General features: G+C 39.5%; 1 protein-coding gene across 3 annotated transcripts in view; it reads right to left on the bottom strand.

Annotated features, from left to right (window-relative positions):
- LOC115337123 (guanine nucleotide-binding protein G(q) subunit alpha) overlaps positions 1-15922 on the bottom strand; it is a 141826-nt gene that overhangs the window by 97002 nt on the left and 28902 nt on the right. The gene's annotated exons all lie outside the window — the stretch shown is intronic.

Below are 15922 nucleotides of genomic sequence, written 5' to 3'. Positions count from 1 at the left end.
TCTGTGACTAGAAGAGCTTATCTATATTATTCCTGTGTTTGCTTAAGAGGAGGAGTTGAAATTTAGAGCAAGCAGTTGCGCAGCCACATAAACCCTGTGCTCACCCAGCTACTCAGCCCTGCAGGAAACAAAACACATGCACCAGGGTGCATTGCTCAGCACTGTGCTGTTCAGCCTGGGTTTTATTTTATCACTTCTATAAAGCTTTCATGCCTCATACCATAGTACTTGTGTCCCAGGACAAGCGTTATGCCCCTTACATAATGTTTTAGGTGTCTTCTTAGAGAAGTGTGTTTCACAGCAGTGCAGTGCAAGGCTAAAGGAGCAACCCTCAATGATTTCCGAGATAGCACACACTGCAAAAATCTAAGTTGGAAGCCTCTAAAAACTTTTGCCTTTACCATGAGCATAATCTTGAAGCCTGCAGTCCCATTTCTGCATGCATAAAACAGACTTCTAACACAAGTCTTCCTTACACGCACATTCCCAGAAAACCAAACATGACGTTACATACAGACCAATTTTACTTTCTCTGGGGAGCAAGTGGTTATTATTGCAAAGAAGAATGTGCTCTGAAGCTGAAAAGTGACACCAAGTCTGCTTCCACCCTCAGCCTTCACAAGGATCCTCCACCTGCACTGTGGTCAGGAGCACGGCACTACATGTGCAGGCCGTCTCTGCAGGGGACTGCCTAGCCAACCAGGCAGAACTTGCCCCACACAACCCGATGAACTCATGCTAACCAGGCACAGGTCTTTGCAGAAAGTAGTATGGGCCATCCTGGGTCAACGATACCTGCCTGTCTTCCAGTTCATCAGAATCAGAGGTGAGATCTTTACACTTCTGCAATTTACCAGTGGGGAAAAAACATTACTTTCCTTAAGACTGTACAAAATTACAAACCTAGACAACACAGAACTGTTACACAGTAAAAAATACTTTAGGCTACCCTTAGAGACAACCACAGTTTTTCTCTTTTCCCGAAACCTGTGAAACAGTCATGTCCTTTAAATTGAAATAAAGTGCCACACATTCTTTAGTAATTTTGTAATACTGTCCAGTTTTTCTGCAAGATATGTCACACATTTAGTACAAAAATCTGTTCAATGTGAACCCATAAAGCACAGAATGGTATATGAGATGCCTTCTTGACACGATTAACCATTTTACTAAAGATTCTGCTTTAACTAATGCATAAGAAAATCATTTTCACCAAACACCTCTGAATCAGCGGAATACAAAGTGACTTCCGGTTTTGGTCCTAATGCTTCCGTACATGGGAATCCAGATTCCTTCAAAACAGGCAAATGCAAATTTAAAACCTGAAGCTTTTAATTCTTTTAGTTCTTTATTGGAAGCATAAGTGGTAATTGATACCACGTGATAATCACACACACAGGAAAACATGGTAAAGCAATCTGCACCATGTTAGAGAATACAGTATTTCAGATTATTTACACCTTTAAACTGAGTCTACAAAAGCCACAATATGTAGGAAAACAAAATCCAAAGAAGAATCTAAACCTCTAGTCTGCATCTTATTTAGGTTTGTGGTTAACTGGGTGTCACTGTACTGACTTGTCAGCCAAAGACCAGTAACAAAATATACTTGGAGATCGAAAGACTAAGACAGACACACACACACACTATGTATTTTTATGTATTCTTTCATATACATATGTATATGAAAAATACATACTGTATATACATATAAAATACATATAACTACATATACATATATAAAAATGGTATCTCTCTCTTTGAAGGCCATCTCAAAATTTCCTCAAGTCCGTCCCTCCCTAGATCAGTGCTTAAAACTACTTTCTTGTGCCTGCCCACAGACCAGTTTTCTGGTTAAGCCAGCGGCAATGACGAGAACATTTCTAGTCCTCCTTAACCGCATGGAGTGTCAAATGCACAGGGGCAAAGTGTGAAAAGTATCCTGGTGAAAAGGAAATCATGGAAAATTTCCAGCACAGAATGAATGAAAATAGGATAAAAGAATATGAATGACAGATAATAATAAAATTTATAGGGTTGCCCAAAAATTACTAAAAAGTGAAAATGTTCATTTTCAATGAACAATATATAGGAACTCATAAAAAATTCACATTGATAGTTTCTCTTCAACTGTTATGATCAAGGGCAGAAAGTAAATATTTTTATATTGTTGCTGACAAGAAAAGCATACAAAGAAAGTTTTAAAGTGGCATCAAATCTTTCTGTAAAAAAAAAAGTCCTGTTTACGTGAAAACTGCTTAATAGTGATAGAACACCATTTACAAGCATGTCACTGGAGATTTGTTCAGATACTTCTCCCCAAACTAAAATAATTGGGAAGAAAACAAGCAACATTATTTACTATCAGAGAAACAGGAAAAAAATTGGCATAATGGATTACTAGGGTTAGCTGAGCAAAGCTGCAATCATTACAGCATTATTCTTGGTGGGGAGTGGGATTTTAAACTATCACTGTTCCAGCACTGAGTCAAACCTAGATTTGATTATTTTTATGTATTTTTTGGCTTTTAAAATCACATGACTGGCATCGTAAGAAGATCAAGACATTGACTGATAGAACACCAACTGAGCTTTCTACAGCCTCATCCATTACAGAGCATATTAAGAAATAGAACTTGGCAATACGTGTCTAAAATCTTACCTATCACCATAATAAACAAAACCAAGACTGGATAACAGGCTGAACAGGACTCTTGAGTGGGCCTGTATCACCTGGTGAGAAGAAGAAAACTTGAAAGTGTGTGTGTGGGGGGGAAATCTACAAGTCCTGAGAGGATCTGAATGCCTCACGGCTTCTGCTAACCACTGCTTCTACCACCATCATCGCAGGAATACCTCTAGCTGATACAAGGAGAGAGCAAAGGTGAAATGGCAATGGAGCAGATCAGCAGAATGGACCAAGGGGGGATAAAACTACACTGAGATCAATTTTCTGCTGGCTGCCATTGCACATTTATATTAGTCAAGACTTGGATCAGTTCTCTGAAGCCAGACGAGTAATATCTTCTCGTCTGTCAGATGACGGTTGAAGGCCACACAACATATGTGAATCTCAATAGTAGTAGTAGTAGTAGTAGTAGTAATCATAACAACAACAACAAAAACACCACCACCACCACCCTCCTCATCTTTTAAAAACAGTGACTTTCCAAAAAAAGCCATGATCCTAATGTAACCCTTGGGTGGTACTTTGTAGAAAAGTCGATGGTGTGACTGAAAAAAAAGAACTTCCTGATTAAAGCACACAGTGTGGTTGGTCATTTGACTTTTAAAAATTTCTTCCCAGATTAAAAAAACAACCCAACTGATGAATGAAAAGAATTAACTATCTTCTAAAAGCAGTAAAGAAATGTCTTAAATAGTGATGAATTCCCATTCAAGCGTGGCATAGAGGATTATCAAAACTTGTAAGCACAAACTTAGCATCTTAAAACTTAAACCATGGTTAGTTTTAAATAGGTGACAATGCAGCTACTGCAGAGTGGCTTCAAAACTCATGTGGTGGCTGACAAGGAAGACACAGGAGACTAAATGAAAAAATAATACAAGACCAGAAGCCTAGGCTGACAAAATTCTCTTTCACATGGGTGTGCAACGCATACTTGTACTAATTTTTGCATTTCTCTGCATTGTAACTTAAATAAATCTGAAGTATAGTATCTTCAGTGATCAAATACAACGCTGTTTTTAAACTAAACCATCAAAGATGCCATTCTCTAAGCAAAATCCAACACTGGCATCTGTTAAGAAAAGAAATGCTGCTAAACTACTCCTGACTCTCTGTGTTTATTCCTAAGTTTGACCTATGAAAAGGCAAGGAAAAAAAAGCTACATTTTATTGTTTGAAATTTCATATTTAAATTAGATAGAAAAAGACATTCTCAATACGTAAGGAAAAAACCCCATGAAAATCCACTACCCTGTTAGTCACTATGCACATACATTTACTAAGAACTGTTAAATCAATAGTGTGTACGTTTGCAGGAGACTGGCTTTTAGCTTGGGACTTGGTGGCAGAAAGAAGCCCTGAAGTACCTAGAAAGTGAAGATCCATGGGTCAGAGTGGAGTCAACATCCTGTGCAGACTAGGCACAGCCTGACACGTCTTTCTGCTGACCATTTTTCTACTTGTAGTGTTACTATACCTCCACTGTTTCATCAAACATTTACTCAGAAAAAGCAGTCTGTCATACACTGCCTCACAGATTTAAAGAAAAGTGCAGAGATCAACTTCATCAAGTGTTAAGTATTAGAGAAACTCCTATGAGGAGTAAGAGCTAAAACAGTAATAGAGATGTGACATGTGAGAAGAAAAATATTCGATTTCAACTATAAAGTTATATTTCACTTTGAAGACAGTTTTATGTCCTCTCTGCTACTACTAATTCAGCTATAGAGAAAACAAAAAATATGGTTTCTTTTGTTGCTGTTCCAGTGGTAGAATGCAGCAGCATCACATTTCTGCTGAAACTGAGTATGGCCCTATATGAAAACATAAAAACTGCGCAGAATTCAGGCCCTGGACTGGCCTGGCTTTGTAGGTGCCAAAATATCTGAAACGTATTACAGAATACATGAGATCATCCCGGGAGCTGAAGCAAAGGAGCCAATCTGTCCTACCACTTGGAACAGCAGCTTTCAGACTCACCATTGAAGGCCACCGTCAGGAAGGACGTCAGGCTGGGTACAGTTTGCAGCAGAACTCCCTGAGGTGGAGGCGAAGCTCCCCAGCTCACCCTGTAACACCTCCATGCGAGTCCTGCAGCAGAACTAGAGTAACTCTTCTCCAACAAAAGAAGCTGGTGAGGCTAGTGAAACAAGCAGGCTCCTAAACAAACAGCTCTGTCCACCTGACACAGTCAAGCACCTATGCAGACAAGTTGCTCATCCTGACACCTTACAAATGGATCCTTACCTCTGCAGCCTTGACCATCACCTCTGTCAACAGTGGCCACAACCAGACAGTTGTCCATCAGCTTCAAGCTGGTACAGCTATCACTTAGCACGCCTTTCTAACTGAGGACTCCTAGTACTCTATGCAACTTTTTCTCCATTGCTTAAAAAATATTATCTCCATGACAAATTGTATCTCTGCATCATACTTCTTGAAAGATACTTAAGTGCCAACCTATAGCTCTAACCATTTTATACAATTACAAATTAGGGTTTGGAATTGACCATTTTCATCTTCGTCATAAAAACTGAGGTGTTACACCAAAGAATTCAAATGACAACTCATCCAGAGACACAAATAGAATTTCTATGAGGAAATATTATAAGCCCTGATAATTAATATAGTAGGCATATTTATATTGTCCATATAATGAACAGTAATACTGTAGTATCTTCCTTCTGTGATTATCAAACTCCTTAATTAACATTAATAGATTACACCCCACAACAGTCACTTAATGTTAGGAAACATTTTAGATGGCATTTCAGTTAGACTAACGGAAAAGACTATGGAATAGGAAGGCATCTGAAGTTTCAAGCAAGGCAACAAAACAAGCCAGAAAGGGAGCTAAGGTCTCCTGACGTCTGTTCCTATACCAATAGCACACAGTTTTGTATTTACATTAAAAAATGAATGGAATAACTACAAAAAGCTAAGTTAGGAAAGAACTCAAGTGATGGCCTTTAAGATTTAACAAAGCACAGACTTAAATTAAGAGCCATTAAAAAACCCGGAATAGGTGTACATACTGTTCCATTGCCAAGTGTTTGCTCCACTGACACAATCTCTTTAATTTAAAATCACTACATAATCATCTTAATTATTTTGTTCATAATCCACATCTGCATATTCCACTTGCTTTCAAAGAAGGAAGCATATAATCATTTTGCCGTTCACTAAATTACCTCCTCTGTATCATTTTAGTAATTTGTTAAGTAACATTTAGTTAAGATGACTACCAATATTCTATGAAAGAAAACAAAATATCATTTCATGAATGACTCATGCAACAACAAAAAAGAGCCTGGCAAGGTAAGTAAAGATTCCTTCCAAAGAAAGGACAGGTAGAATTTTATGAATATTTTCAGGAAGTGGAGAATTACATCGAATAGGTAACGTGAAACATCTACATCAATCTAGAGTGAATTGTTTCAAGAATAGTCTTGAATGTCTGAAATGTTTATGAAAAACTAAGCAAATGTTATCCATTACAAAATATTACTAAAGCTGTTGCATCTTTTCCTTACCTAGACTATAAAAAATGTATCAATCATCTTTAAGAATGATTTATTTTTTTTCCTCTCATTGATTACTATATGCATAAATATCATATTCTACTAATGAACTTCTCCACAGCAGAGCATGGGAGCGGAATTCTCTCACTTCCTTAAAGAAGGGAAAGAAAACCTCCCATTATGTAGACAGTTAGTCTGAATACTTTCTAAAGCAGAGAAATCCTCTTACAAATTTAATCTGGTTCTGTTTAAGCAGAATAAACTTTGCTTGTCACTCTAGTGCAGCCACTAAACTCAAAGAAATAAAACTAATACTCATCCTTATTGTACCAGTGACACAATTAAAACAGTCCAAGTGACTACTACAACAAAGCCTAAGTAAGACACTGAATCGCTGACAACTGGGAAGATAGAATTAAAAATTAAAATTCAGCTGATGTTCTTCAGCTTCCTAAATGAATATTAATTCAAGCTTTTTACTGAAACAGAACCTCTCAAACTCCTTTACAAGAAATCCAGTTAATCAAATATAGCTTTGTGCCAGATAATCAAAACCACACTGTACTACAATGCAGCCAGGCACAATCTATTACTGGAAGTCAGCATCTTCCCCTCTCCACCTTCAATTCTGGAAAAAAAACCCAAACCAAGCCCCAAACCCCACCAAAAGAACAAAGAAACAAAACACCCACCACCACCCTGCAAAAAAACCCCCAACACCCAACAAAGCAGAAGGGCCTCCTTATCTTTTCAAGATATAATCAGATAATTTTCACAATTCTAGAACTATCTTCTTATGGTTTGGGTATAATTCAGAGGCAATAAAGTGACATTAGAGATAAACTGGCTGCCTTCACAGAGGAAGAGTAACTCCAAGATTTCACAGAGCTCTGTAAATGGGTTCAGAGGAGGACAGGACCCCACCCTGTGTCACCTCCTCATCCCTCCTCTTGAAAGGATCCCTCTGAAAAACTAGCGACTCCCTGAAGAGAAACAACTCTTCACAGTCTGTGCTTACCTTTCCATTTTATATGGTTTGGAGCAACTTCAACAAATTCTGCCTAAAGAGCTCATCCATGCAGAAAAAGTGCCACAAATAAGTTTCACTCACAAAAATACTTTCTTTTTGCTACTCACAACTCCACCTGACAGCAAACTGTTGAAAATCAGTCCGTTGCATGCTGTTCTTCCATGGAAAAAGAATGAACAAAACCAGAAGCAAACACCACCGTTGGTGAAATACGGTACAATGCAAATACTTACCTTCCTTGCACAGAGGAAAGGCCAAATCTGTCTTTAGAAACTTATGCGTAATTAATTGCAAATGGGTTTTTATACCCACATCTGAGGGCAGAATACAGCATTGGAAAGCAGACTCGCTTAAGTAGACTCCAAGGCACAAACATGCCAGAGTTGATCACTGTTCCCAAAGGCCCTTGGTTTTCACCCAACTGACAAGCCTGATATAAAAATCCAGGTAGGTAAACCTCTTCACCCAACCTTTTATTTTCCTCTTACTATTTTAATAGGTATCTTCTTTGAGGAGATCAGTATCATATGCAACTACCTCTAAGCCAACATGTATGGCTTTTGTAAGGTATTTATTAATAGAAAGTGGTAGTAATATGCTGACCACCACCTGATTTCCTGTGAAAACTAACTTAACTACTACTTGGATAAAGACTGGGACTGGGGTTAAACCTCATAACTTTCTTTTATAGTCCACCTATGATCCTTCACCTGTGCGCATAAGTTGGACTGAAAATACTAGGGGCTGCGACAGACCATATAACCCTACATGACCTGCAGGTCTCCAGGAGCTGAATTTCAGTATGAGACTTTAAGTTTCCTGCATCACAGGATAAGACTTGAGTTAGCTCTAAACTTTTAAGGAAGATAGTTATATAAAATGTAGGAGAAAAAGAAGTACCCTTGCCATTAAGTAAGACTACCTAATAAAAGGTTTTAAAATAAAGTTGGGGAAAAAATGCAACCATGTTTAAAAAAAAGTTAACAAGTTGGTTAATACTCGATATCTCAAATAAGATTTTCTTAAGGGGGGTCGGAGAAAATAAAATCACCATGTGATTGACTTAAGACTTATTACAAAACAATGTTATCAAAAGGATCAAGATGGTTTGATGGTAAATAATTTAGATATTATCAATGTATTACAAAAATCTATAATTACATATTTTAATAGTGTTGCATTTTCTATTGTTACATACATTTGTAAAATGAAATAATAGCATCTGCTCTTCAAGTTTATGTTTCAGAAGGCTTTGAGTACTTCATATGAGGAAGTTCATTGTTTAAATTCCTTTCAAGTCTCTTTCATTTTCTGTTACTCAGAGGGATTATGAACAGACAGACATAATTCCTATTCCTAGCAACTCTGAGAGACACCATTTCAGGGACAGTATAAATCGCTCTTCTTTGATTAATCAAAAGCAAGGACTGTTAGCATTCAAAATTGTTAATATTTTTCCTTTATTTTTACAATGGGAGGGAATAAGATACCTTTACTACTTTAAAAAATACCCACATCTTTAGAAAAAGTGATCTTCTTGTCTAAAATACAGCAACAGAGGTGTTTGCTGGTTTTCCCCGCACCCCTCTATGGGCTAACATTCTTCTACCCGAATTAAACTGCCATCATTATAACTGGAAAAGAAGATTCTGGATCTCCTGACATTTTCTATTATCAAACATTATTATCATGTGCAAGAACATATCTACAAAACAATAGCTGTATTTACCATGCACACAAAGCCTTATATTTGCATGTTCTGCTTTCATGACGTGTAGTTAGAATTTTTGTAATCTATTCTCTAATTTATGTTTTAAAGAAGTACTGTAATACCTGGAGAGTATACCTCAGGTGCATTTGTGTCCATCAGAAGTGCCGATAAAAACCAGTATGTTGTGTAATTTGTTAATTTTTAACAATATGTTAACAACAACTAAGTGCAAAAGCATGAAAACATACTTTCCAAGAGTTTTTTTAAAAATAATATTTAGCCTATTTTATGTTTGTGAGCTCTATTTTGAAAGCCTCACATAAACTTTTGACCTACCACTCATACAAAAGGGCTCCATCCAGAAGCTGAAAGGATACAGTAGAGCATTTTGTTTCTTAAAATGTAAAAGTCCTTCAAAATTAACTGTTTTCCTATACCAAAACCAGTATAAATGCACCTTTATTGAAAACAAAAGTCATAGGAATAGCAGCACTTCTGTTATGATGCAATATTTATATCAAGCAGCATTTCTGGTATTACTAAATATCACTATCTTACATTAAAGACTAAGAACAGCAAGTGTTCCCTAGCATTTTGGTACATTTTTTCCTCAAAAATGTTTGGCCACTGCTTCCAGAAAAGATACTTCACTCAAATTCTGGGCTTTAGCCTAGGTATCATGGAACACTCCTTCGGGGGGGGGGGGGGGGGGGGGGGGGGGGGGCGGGAGTACGGTGGACAAATGAATGACCAAAAAATCCCTTTGGTTTTCAACCTTCTTATACATCCTTCATTCATGCCAAAGAATGAACATTTTCATGTGGATTTAGATGATTAAAAAGTAAAAAAGAAAAGCAGATCGTGCAGTTCTTCTACTAACAGATGAAGAGTTAAGACTATTTTTTCCATGAAGCCCTTCAAGGTCTTGCTGTGTTAGGTTATATACTCCTGAGGAAGACACTCAAGCTGTCCCCTCAGCCTCTTCTGCTTATGCTTTTTTGTTGTTCATGATTCAGAGCGCTCTACGACCTCTGTGCTAATAAGGTAACACGACAGCTGTTTCTGCACACATAATTAGGCAAGAGTCAACTTACTAGTATCACTACCATTAAACTTACCTTAGAAACATAAAGGAACTATATGTCAAATGTCGGTATGCAGATACCTGTCGGACAGTTTCCCTGGTCCATTTACTCAGCTGGCACTAGACCCAAGACAGAAGGATGCTTTCAAGCCTCAAATATACCCCTAGCACTAAAACAATGAAGTAATTTTTGCTTCAGTCCAGCTACAAACAAAGAAGCACAAACAAAACGCAGGGTCTTGCAAGGAGAGCCCTGCACTGACTGCAACGAGGAATCTGCTGGGGTAACGCATGATTTTTAAAATAATATACCTTACAACGTGTATTGCACGTTGTGTATCTTCCCTGGTTTCCAAAGAAAACACGTCTTGAGAGCACCATAAATGCAATACTGTCTTAATGGTGTAAGCTAAACATGAAGTCTTACGGTAAATATTTTTGTCTCATCTTTAACCCTTTGCCCTCACGCTAGTGTGAAGGGGATGCCTCCACGTTCCTTCTCCTTCCCCAGGGAGACTGAAGAGGTTGCGGTGCCCCAGACCCACACCCACCCAGTTTCAGGCCCACTCATACCCACTCCTTGAACGAGCACCCATCTCACTCACACGCACCACCACCCCGGCTACTCCACCTGGGGCTGGCCTCAGTGTCATTACAGATGATCACAGCATTAAACTTGATGGGGAGCAGGGGGGGGGTAGGCATTTTATAAGGAGCAAAGAAGAAACATCCTACCAGAGAACAGAAGAGGGCAGGGAGCTTCAGCAGACATAATGGTCACTGGGGGAGGACCAAAAAGGGGGTGAGTTGGGGGGTGGGAGGGCAAGGCCAATGCAGATGCCACTTCCAAATCAGCAGCCATGGGAAGGCCCGGGAAGTGCCTTCCCCTCGCCCTACAGGAGCAGGGCTCCTCCGGCCCGGCCTTCGCCCCACCGCCATGCCGGGCTGCGCGCGGCCCAGGGCTGTTCCTCCTGACAGCCGCCTTCAACATGAAAGCTTCTCACAGGATGTTAAGCAACACCGAGACAGGCTGTCACCGAAGGACCTGTCCCTTACAACAAGCAGTGTTCCTTCCGCATCCCTTCTCCCCCAGGCCACGCGCAGAGCCGACAGCCCATGACAAGGAGCTCTGGTGTGGCAGCAATACAATAAAAACACACTACTCCATTTTTATGTTCATCCCTCAAGTAATCTGAGAGTTCAAGTGCTGGATTTGTGTTCCCCTTGTTCCTACATTTACAGTGTCACTCACCACTCGCAGCTTTATGTGCTCCTCAGCACACACGCACGGGAATGGGCGTGCGCGTGCACGCGTGTGCACAGACACACCGCCAACGCCAGGCTGGCTCCAAGGCCGGGCACATTGTAAATCCACCCAGAGGGAAGCACGGTTCCAGATATCGTGGCAAATTTCCTGCAGCTTATGGCAGATCGTCCTTAACTTGAGAGTGCTTTTTAACTGCTACTTCCCCTGGAGAGATCACTAGCTATTTATTTTTTGGCATCCTCTTGCAATTTATGTCTTCTCAGCCACTGCAGGGAGCCATGTGCTAATTAAGCAGCCCCTCTGCACACCTTTTTCCCCTGCAAGGAGAGGGGACCAGGGCTGGCCAGCTCGTTAGCTGGACAGGAGTGACACAACTGCTATATTATCATATCTCAGGAAAGACAGCCATGTCCAATTTCAACCATTTCAAATCTAACAAGATTTGAATAATATTAATAAAAGAAAGATTGAACAAATTCATGTTTTATTCTTGTTCCTTGATTATTTTAATGTAAATATACCTATGTGCATACTTTCATGTGCATGCACACGCACACACACAGTGATGAAGACTCTACAGACACAAATATACCACTGGCACTCTCCGAGCTTAAGAAATCAGGTCAAGGGTAATATTACAAAGAACAATTTTATAATTAAAAAAATTATAATTAGATTCTCCACAAAAAAAAAAATCCCTGGTTTTTATTAAGAAAAAAATAGAAAGTAAATTGAATAGCTAAGTTCTGAGAGGACATCCTTGCTTAGCCTTATACACTACACCACAGAGGTATTTTCATGCTAAGTACACGATTACAGAAACGCAACGTGCTTCTCAGACGCAGCATTTGCTCGTGAAAATAACTGAAAAATTGAAAAACTTTAAGTTTAGGGAAAGTGAAGGATGAAAGCTACTACTGGGTCACTAAGAACACAGTATGAGAAGGTAACAGGGACAAGTAGGCAGATTTTACCAGTCAAAGCATCCAGTCACATCATTTTGCATTTGCATTTCTAACAGCACAGTGTAATAGCGTGCCATGTCACTTAAAGCATTGCTTTCCTATGGCTGAAGAGAGTAACATTTTAATGTTCTGCTTCTCCAGCAGAGAAGAAGTCAGGAGGCAGCACAGTGGAGCACCACGCTGTTGCACGGATGGCACGCACCGCCCGTGCCCCTTTTAGGCTGACCAGCTTGAGTCCAGCTCCAATGCCAATGACCTGCTCAGCTGAGCTGCTGAAGCAGCTCAGAGGAAAACAGTTTCCAGCCGCATCTCAGACAAGTCAAAACTGACGGCTCCAGGACTCCTGCGGTCTCTTCAAGAGAAACTGCTGGTCCCCTTTATAATTACCTTGTTATAGACTGAAGGTACATTTTTACTTAGACCTGATTATGTAACCTTGTATATACGACATTATTGCCTACTCTGAAAGATTTTAGATTTTTTTTGCATTTTTATTTACTTTACACACACACACAAAATATCAACGAAGAATGGCTAGATTAATAAGTAACTGCTTTCTATTTATAAACGTAATAAAAAAGTAAGATAATATCAAAAACAACACAATGGAAATTGTGGATAAGCAACGTGCCTTGCTGCCTCTCAGAAAAAGTATCCATTTGCTGGATACTTTTACAGTATTAGAAGAAATCTTAAGAAACGCATGAACTAAATGCGTTTTGAGTTACAGCTACTGTTTTACTCAAATAGCATCAGCTCTAGCCAGTAACATGTACTACCAAGATGTGGCCATGTACCTTAGAAAAAGGCACCTCCTTTCTCTCCTAGAGTCTCTTCATAGCTCTGACCTCTCCTGAAACGACATCATGTGGCTTCCCGTTTAATGAAAGTCCACATGTTTTCCACTGGCATCTAAGTAAATTATTCGCATTGTAAGTCCCGGTTCACCTCTGCATCTGAGAAAAAGTTCTAAATTCACTTAAGTCCCTGGGTAATTAAGTTTTCCATGGTGATGGGTTTTTGTTTTACGGGCATTCACATAATTCAGCTTTTCACTAGTTATACTTGCGTTTAGTTTCACAGAGATTACACTGAATATATTTCTAGCCATTTTAATGCTATGCAGCAAGATACTCAAGAACATGCTTATGCTGAGAATCTGTTCCTATTCTGATCTTGTACACCAAAATATATACAAATTTAACTGTCAGAGCAAAGAACCATAATGCAAGTGCAGCTCACGCAGGGGCAAGGAGGTGGGGGGGAAGGACTTCTAGTTTCTGTTAGCCTTTTTTTTTTCTTTCTAGAGGAAACTTTTACTTCCAGGAAATAAACATTTATTTTACACGTCATTCCTTTGCACAACAGTCAAATGAAAAGTGTTCCAGTCCAAATTTTTGGTTTATGTTTTAGGCTATTAAAATGTTATACACACAAGTCAAGATTCTTTACAGATTTTTTGTATTATAATTTCAGTTCAGCTAAAAAAAAACAACAAATGAACAACAGAACACACATCCAGCTGTCAGCACAAACCCCAGCCAACCATCCAAAGCTAAACAAGGATTTACTTCCAGCAACCACAATGGCATGATGCTGAAAGGTGATTGTATTTGGCACCTCCGCATCTACTTCTACTTTTGCATTGCTCTTTTTATATCCTTGCAGTAAAAACACAGTAACAAAGAAAAAAACTAGCCTATTTAGAGTTACACCAGGCCTGCAACTGTAAGGAGGCCCCTGTGCGTGAACATATGAAGGAAACATCTGATCTGAAATTCCATCAATTTTCAAGTTAAAAATTAAAAGACTTTTTTTTTTAATATACTCTAGTCTCCCTTTTATATAGGATTGGACTGTCTGAAAATGTATCATGAAAAACTCTGGGAAATGCAACAGAAGTTACTAAAAATGTTCTCTTCATTCTCAGGCTTGAACGGGGTGGGGGGGGGGGGAGGGAGGCAGGGAGGAGGAAGGATGGAGGGAGGAAAGAAAGGAATTACAGGTAATAGCTTACAATGATTAAAAAAAAGCCTAGACCTTTTAGATGTATGAAAAACCAGCATAACACCACCATTGCCCTAAAGGCTTCAATCTGTACAATAAAAGTTCATTTTCTAGAGTACAAATGTTAAAAATGCTAACATTTTTTCAAAGCAAGGAAAGGTATTGAGACAAACACTGTTTCCTCCACTAATGTCACAATTTCTGACCAACAGACCCCTCCACACGGCCTTCAGTATCATTCTGCAGAATTTGCAAAATCACCACCCAAGCACAGGAGTCGCCACCAGTGACTGCGCACACCCTTCTGACAGGATTTCTTCTCATGAACCCACCAGCAGCTGTCCAACCTCTCCCTGCAGGTCTCTGCACAGTGCAAGCCAGGAAAGGAGACCTGCCTGTGGAAGAAACCACCTCTGCCTGGGACATCACAGTGTGAGCTGCCAGCCAGCTCCCTGTGGCTCAGGCACAGCTTGGACCTTGGCAAGGGAATATGAGGAAGAAGCCCCTCTTCCACTCACAGACCAGAAGCAGGCAAGACAGTTCCGTACAAAGCTCATGGCGCAGAATTTATTTCCAGAGCATCTTAAGCTCTCTCCCAAGCCTTCAAGCATAAGCAAAGCGGAACCATTTGGCTGCCATCACACTGGTGAGTGAGAGTGATTGAAAAAGGATTAGGATGCCACTCTCAGCAGCAGCAGTGGCCAGCCCTATTCCATGCTTCACAACATTTTTGTTTTTAAGAGGCATGGGAAGCAGAAGATGATGAGATGGCCGGGTAGTTCTGAAGTATCCTCCTTCATCCTCTGGTCATCTGCCAGTTTTGGGGATGTTTTGCTGACCCCAGTTGTCTGGAAGAAAAAGCCCAGCTGTTCCAACACTATTGTCCTACAGACCCGAACATCATTGGAAGCCTTTGAGCCTTAGTAAAAAATTAACCACTGCACCCTTCTAGGCAAGTACACAGAAGCTGCTGAATCATGCATGCACATCCAGTATAATCAACACCTCATGCTAATTAGCAGTTACCTCCTCAAAAATGTTTGCTGTGAAGAAGCTGCAGTTGTTTTTCTCTTTTCACATTATCTACAAAAGCATTCTGACATGTACAGCCAGAGGACCGAGGTTGGTCCTCTAATCCCTGACACATGGGAACAGTCCCATAAAAGACAACCGAAGTGTTTGGGGAATGGGCTTCAATTTGCAGCTGTTCAGGAAAATGTTATCTAGTAAACAACAGTAGGTTTGTCAACTCTGGTAAAGCAACTTAGCTGACCAAACTATGCAGTTAAGACTACTTTCTCACTGTGCCAGACAAACAATAAAACTGTAGCAACGTATTAAAAGAAGACAACAAGTGAGTGAATCCCAGATGCTCTGTGTTATTCCCTGATATAAAATTTAAAATGAATGTTCAGATAAATATCAATCCTTTTTGATTGTCATCTGAGATCAGCTTGAAAATCTGATCAAGTTTTCTTGTGCCATCCTCACAGCTTTCTGTACTTCACAGTTTCATGTGCTTTCTAAAGAAGAAGAAAAAACATATTTTAAAGGCTTCTGCCCAAGTTTTCAGAGACTAGCACTTTGGTCTGGCATTATACAGCTTTACTTCAACCTGCCAAGTACTTTTTTTTCCAACAAAATAACT

The sequence above is a fragment of the Aquila chrysaetos genome, chromosome Z (assembly GCF_900496995.4).
Source record: "Aquila chrysaetos chrysaetos chromosome Z, bAquChr1.4, whole genome shotgun sequence".
NCBI classification, from domain to species: Eukaryota; Metazoa; Chordata; class Aves; order Accipitriformes; family Accipitridae; genus Aquila; species Aquila chrysaetos.
This window is presented reverse-complemented; position numbering and strand designations above follow the sequence as displayed.